The sequence below is a fragment of the Brienomyrus brachyistius genome, unplaced genomic scaffold, assembly GCF_023856365.1.
Source record: "Brienomyrus brachyistius isolate T26 unplaced genomic scaffold, BBRACH_0.4 scaffold78, whole genome shotgun sequence".
Taxonomy (NCBI): domain Eukaryota; kingdom Metazoa; phylum Chordata; class Actinopteri; order Osteoglossiformes; family Mormyridae; genus Brienomyrus; species Brienomyrus brachyistius.
The window spans coordinates 560,503-566,979 of record NW_026042353.1 but is presented as its reverse complement, the minus strand read 5'-3'; positions in this window follow the sequence as shown (position 1 = coordinate 566,979).

The window sequence follows — 6,477 nt, the reverse complement described above, 5'->3', positions numbered from 1 at the left end:
AGCTGACCATTAGGCAAAATGCAAAAAGTACTTCTTGCCTCTAGAAAGGTATGCTGCTCTCTCACTTAAAAATAAAAGATACAGATGATATAGCAGTTGCTTTGCATCAAGTTAGCTTGTAACCCTTGGGGATGGTTTATAAAGCAACCATTGTTGTACTTTACTTTAGAAACTTAACATGTCACCATTTGAGGCAAGGGAGAGGAAGTCACTGCTGAGTCTTGGGACAGGTAAGAGAAAACCGTCCTTGTGTCTCATTCATGTGTTCACCACAAAGGTCTTCATGATTTATTTTGCTCTTGAAACCAGTGAACAAGTCTATTTCCAACAACTATGGACAAAAATGCTCTGTGACTGAATGTTTTGCATAGGTTCCAATTCCTATTGTTTCCTAAACTGCATTCTTTTCTGTACATTCATACTTTCTTTTGCAGAAGATTGATGTGATGTGAGCATTAAGATGGGAGGTGCAGAGATACAGCGCCAGCGAGACACAGAAAGATGGCATGAACATGGCAGTGTTCTGTGACGCCAGGCATCTTAAATAATGCTGAGCTGTGCCTCAATAAAGATTCAATTATGCAGATGCTCTTTATATGTGTTTTTCATCTCTTTTGGTGTCTCTAACCATGGTTACCTGAATATCCAAGTCATGTTATGATGATCTGACCTGAATTAAGACAAGGGCAGAGTAAAGGGGGAATCCAGACATCTTGGGGTGATGCATGCTGGGTACTTTATCTAGGATTGTATTTAATGATTTACTAAGAGTCAGAGTCTGGCATGTGTAATTAATTACAACTTTACTGAGCAGCACTACAACAGATACAGTGATTTGCACAATAGTGGCTTTGTGTCTCCCTCAGACCCAAATTTATACTTGCTGCAAACACTTTCTCTCAGTCACTCATGCTTGTCCTGCATGTCTTAAGGGTTGTTTAAGGTAAAACTAATGCTACTGTAATTCTCATTTGGGCAGCATATGTCATCAAAATGTTTCTCAGCATAGTGTAGCATACTTGCTGCTCGGTTTTGAGCAGTAGGATGTTGCAGTTCTGCTCCAGCTCGTGGGAGTAGTTCTTCACTGGAAGCACACAGATATGACCAGAGTAGTACTTCCCTCTTGGACCTGTAGCAGACCATTAATGTAAATTGTTTGTCAAATGCATTTTAGATCACTGAGGTAGGATATGCTACTAGCTTGCAAGCTGTGGAATGCCATCTTTCTACAACACTCCTCAAAAATCTGCAAGGAAATTAGACTCTTGCTGAACATGAGCTACTACCTACAGGAGCATCTTGAGACATGATCATGTACAACTACTGAAGGTTATGTTATGGTGCCATAAAATGAAACGTGTTTTACACCCTACTATGTGTTATTTTATACTAGAAGCAGCAAAACATCTCTTCTACAACAGCTGAAAAAAATATATAATAAAAAATATTTTATTAATTTGTTATAATCATGTCATATGACAAACGTCATCTTCGCCTGTACGTAGTGGTGAGCAGGGTTCCCCTAACTGCTAATCAGCAGAGGTCACTTTTTCGTTAGTGGATTAGCATTTCTGCTAACTTTGAAAACTGTCAGCAGAACAATTAGCTTTCACTAACTGTAAATCCACTAACATTTTCACAGGTAAAATGAATAAAGTTTAACAGTCAAAAACATTAATAAAAGTTAAAATCATACAGTACATATTTGTTCCTGTCTATTGTGAGCATGTCTGTAACAGTCTACCTGGCATGCTGTTGACTGACTACTTAAAAACACTTGATGTGAGTGGTCGATAATTTTTCGGATTTAAGATAGTCCAGCTAAGCAAGGTACGTTAATTGGGGCGGTGGGCTGAGCTACGGATCACTGCTGCGCTTTCTCTGCGTTTGCGGATTCCGTTGTCTTCGTGTTTCTTGCCCATGGTCAACCTTGTCGCCCAAATTAAGTCATACGCGGCTTAATTTGCCTACAAGGAGTGTTCGCAGCTACACATACTGTACAGTTTTTAGTTAAGACATTTTGAAAATACAAAATAAAATATAAACAGAATTTTTAAGCTATGGCACACATATTTATACAGGTACGCCATTGTAAGGAAAGACTGAAATTAGCCTTGGCCAGACTGCCATGTTTTCAGCTAGGTAGCTATCTGGCCCAGGCTAACTTCAGTGTCATCAGAGTTTCATGCCTGCTGTGTACTATGCATTCCATATTTGCCTTACCCAAGATGAATAAGACCTCTGCATTCCATTTGGAAATATGGCTTCTTATTCAAATGACTGTGAACAATTGACCAAAGTGTCATGCAACCAGTTTACTGTTACAAATGAAAAATCATATTATGTCCAGGTAATTCCACCATTTTCAATACAGGAAGACTTTCTTATACGAAATAAATATATGTTCTATAGCTCAAACCATTTATTCATACGATATTTTGTATTTCCAAAATGTCTTGTAAAAACTGCATCATGCACAAACATTCCCTTCTAGTGGTGCTGTAAATAAGAAGCTAACTTAAGCCGCGTGTGACTTTGCCATTAGTTTGGGCGACAGGTTTGACCATGGCCAAGAAACAGGAAGACAACGGAATTCGCAAACGCACTGAAAAAGTGCAACAGTGATCCATAGCTCCGCCCACAGCCCCGATTAATATGTATTTGCATGTAGTGAACTTGAAAATAAAAAGGCAAAGTAGGAAATGAAAATTCTAATTGGAAAATGAAAAGTCAAAAATTTTATTACATTTTTTAATTTTTCAAATCTGATTCATACATGAGTGGAAAATTAAAATGCAAATGGTGCTATTTCATTTTCATTTTGCAGGATTATTGTGCTGAGACTTTGGAAACTAAATGGCAAAGTTTCTTTTTATCATTTTAATTTTATTTTCTGCAGAAAATACCTCCCATACCCAAGCAGCTTCACTGAGGGCAAAATATCAGCATGGGAAATTTGCAAGACAGGGCTTCTCTGACAAAAGGATCATTGTTCAAAAGAAAATTAAATCAGCTTTTGTTAACTGTAATATACAAACACCAGAGAGATTATACTGGAATCATTGGGGACCATATATTGAGGAGGTGCACTAGAATGGCATTTGCCTAGGCAGAGATTTTAGCATGATTGTGCATGAAGAATTTTGATGACTTGTGGTATGAAACTGTTACACAGTCTGGAGGAACCAGCACACGTGCTTCTATACCATTAAGCAGAAGGCAAGAGAGAGAAAAGTCCATGTAGTGGGTGGAACTGGTCTTCCACAATATTTGTGGTTCTGCACATCTTCCATGTATCTTGATTAAAAATAATTGCTATGTCCAGCGGCAAATTTGGGCAGATACTCTGTTCCATTCCCACCCACTGAGCCTCCCTGTCCTGGGTTATCCATACCACTACTGATATAAGTTGGGCTGCCAAGTAATAATTTTTTAAATTAGGTAAGTCCAGACCCGCATTCTCTTTTGGGTTTAATAGTCTTTTCAGTTCAATCCTGGGTCTTTTGTTTTGCCAGGTAAATTTGGATAACCATTTATTGAGTGTTTTGAATGTGGATATAGGGACCCCTATGGGCAGGGACTGGAACATAAAGAGAAGCCTAGGTGGTATGTTCATTCTAATGCTCTCCACTCTCCCCAATAAGGATAGAGGGAGGATTTCCCATCTTTCGAGATAATTCTTTATTTCACATAGTAATTTACCATAATTAGTTTTGTGTAAGTATGATATACCAGGATCCCTCGGTATCTAAAGCCATAAATGTGGAATCAAATTTAGTATTTGCGAGCTTTAATGCAAAAAACATTCTCTGTAATATAAGTGTGGGTAGGTTACTGTAAAATTTGGACAAATCTTAAACTTAAGATGTGTAAAGTGTAGCGATCAGGGAGTTCAGTATAGGACTAAACATGCAAGGGAAGAAGTAGATAATTAGTGAAACTTTTGACCGGACTGGAGATCTGAGGAGTCATACACAGATGTATGGCACAGCAGATATTTTTGTCTGCTTTTCAGATGGTTGACGTGACATATTTTCCGACGCGCGCTCTCTGTCCGCTGGTGGGAGTGTGCTCACCTGTCTGCATCGGGGCGGAAGTCCGCCATGCGCAATACAGAGAGCAGAGGAGAATTGTAAAGGCGCGACCATGTAGAGACAAAAATGACAAGCTTTTGCGTAAATAAGATAAATAGCATAAGGCTATTTAGTTTGTTTAATAAAAGGACAATGTATAAACTTGTTCTATAGGAAAAGTAACCTTAAGAACATAAGAAATTTACAAACGAGAGGAAGCCATCCGGCCCATCAAGCACTTTTGGAGAAAACTTACCTTACAGCTCAGAGTTGGTAAAATCTTATCTAGCTCTGATTTAAAGGAAGCCAGGGTTTTAGCTTGCGCTACACTAGTAGGAAGACTATTCCATACTCTAACTACACGCTGTGTAAAGAAGTGCTTCCTCAAATTCGTTTTAAAATGTTCTCCCGCTAAATTCCACTTGTGGTCACGAGTTCTAGTATGTCATGTCACCGCCATCCAGACCTGTTAGAATCTTATATACCTGGATCATGCCCCCACTTAGTCTCCTTTGCACGAGGCTGAACAGATTCAGCTCAACTAATCTGTCCTCATAAGACATTCCTCTAAAACCAGGTATCATTCTCGTAGCCCTACGTTGCACCTTTTCCAAGGCAGCAATGTCCTTCTTAAGGTATGGTGACCAAACCTACACACAATATTCTAGGTGGGGTCTTACCAAGGAATTATATAATCGTAGCATCACTTCCTTTGACTTAAACTCCACACAGCTAGAGATGTAACCCAACATTCTATTTGCCTTTTTTATTGCTTCCCCACACTGGCGAGAGTGGGACATGGAAGCATCAACATACACACTGAGATCTTTCTTATAATCAGCTACCTTTATTTCAGTGGAACCCATAAAATATCTGTACTTTATATTTCTGCTATATTTCTGGATGTGGCAGTGTGTGAGGAGATGGAGACTTTGATAAAGTATCATAAGGCTAATAAGAACACAGAAAGGTGTAACAAGAAAAGGAGTGAGCAACTGGAGGTTCTGAGGTTATGGCAAAGGGAGAGGCCTGGAGAAAAGAGCAGAAAGTCATGAGAGAGTGATGAGTGAGAATCAGGCAGGAGTCAAAGGTGAAACAGAGCAGGAGGAGTTACGACTTCCTCTGTATCACGGACTGTATCTGTTAGTAGAAGGGCCACCTCTGATATTTAAGGGCCACTTTCCAGTAATAGAGGGCAAGAAAAAGTTCAGAGGGGAAGAAACAGAAGGATGAAGAAAGTTGTTTATATGGGTACAGGGAAGTGAGCGACCTGCGGCGGCAGACCGTGAAGGAAGGACTGCGAAGGAGTGATATAATAATAGAAGGCCAGGCATGTGGGTTTAAGAAAAAAGGGGGTGATATAAAGGTGGGGTGCGGAGCAAGTGGTAGGGCTGCAGAAGGGCTGATGCATCTGATGGACAGCCCTAACCCTCCATGTAGAGGATGGAATCAGTTTCAGGAGAAGGAGATAGAAACGGAGAGTGAGGAAGGAGTAGAGGAGGATAATGCAGATCATAGAACAGTGGGAAGAAGGAGGGCTGTGAGACTCCCGATAGGGACACTCTGATGCTCCCCCTGGTGGTGAAAGGAGCACAGACACAGTATGTGTCATGGGCAGAACAGTCCTGGCAGACGGAGCTGGAAAATGGATGAAAGTATTTGAGGAGGAAACTATGGGACGGCTCTTGGTGATGGGGGACATAAAAGCGGTTCAGGCTTATGTCCTGGGGGTAGACGGAATGGAGAGAATGCTGGCAGTGGTGACAGGGACTCCGTGACTGAGTGTGGCTGAAATGAAGGTGGAGCCCGTAAAGGAGGGGGAGAGCCAAGCTGCCTATCTGCAAGCCCAAGAAAAGCGGTGGAGCACTGAGGCAGAGCAGGACCTGCAGGATTCGGTGTTTAGAGGTCTGTACCAGAGGGCACTGCAGGACACGCTCCCGAAGCCAGTGAGAAGCAGGCTAAGGCAAGTGGTGGGACTTATTACTATTCCTGAGGAGCAGCTGATCCACGCTATTGACTTGTACAGAGAGGAGGAGGACTCTGCTGAAGAGCATGAGAGGGAGCTGACGAAGAAATTGAGTTAGTCACTGCCAAAAAACAAGGCCTAATTGGCCTCTGGTCCCTAATTAGAACAGAGTGAGTATATACAATGGATGGGGGTTTCCTCAGAGGGCACCCATTTACTCACAAATTTGATGATCCTAGACCCCTGGGAGACTGGGGAACAGGCTGATTCAGCTGGTGTGCTGGAGCTGTGATCAGCCTGGACACACCTGTCCAACCTGCATGTTCCAGAATCTTGTTTAGTAGAGGTTCAGATAGGGGCCAAAAATGTAAATATGTCTAAACTAACATCAGAGCATATCCCAGTGAATTTGTTAGGCAGAGATGCTTTGTGTCAGCT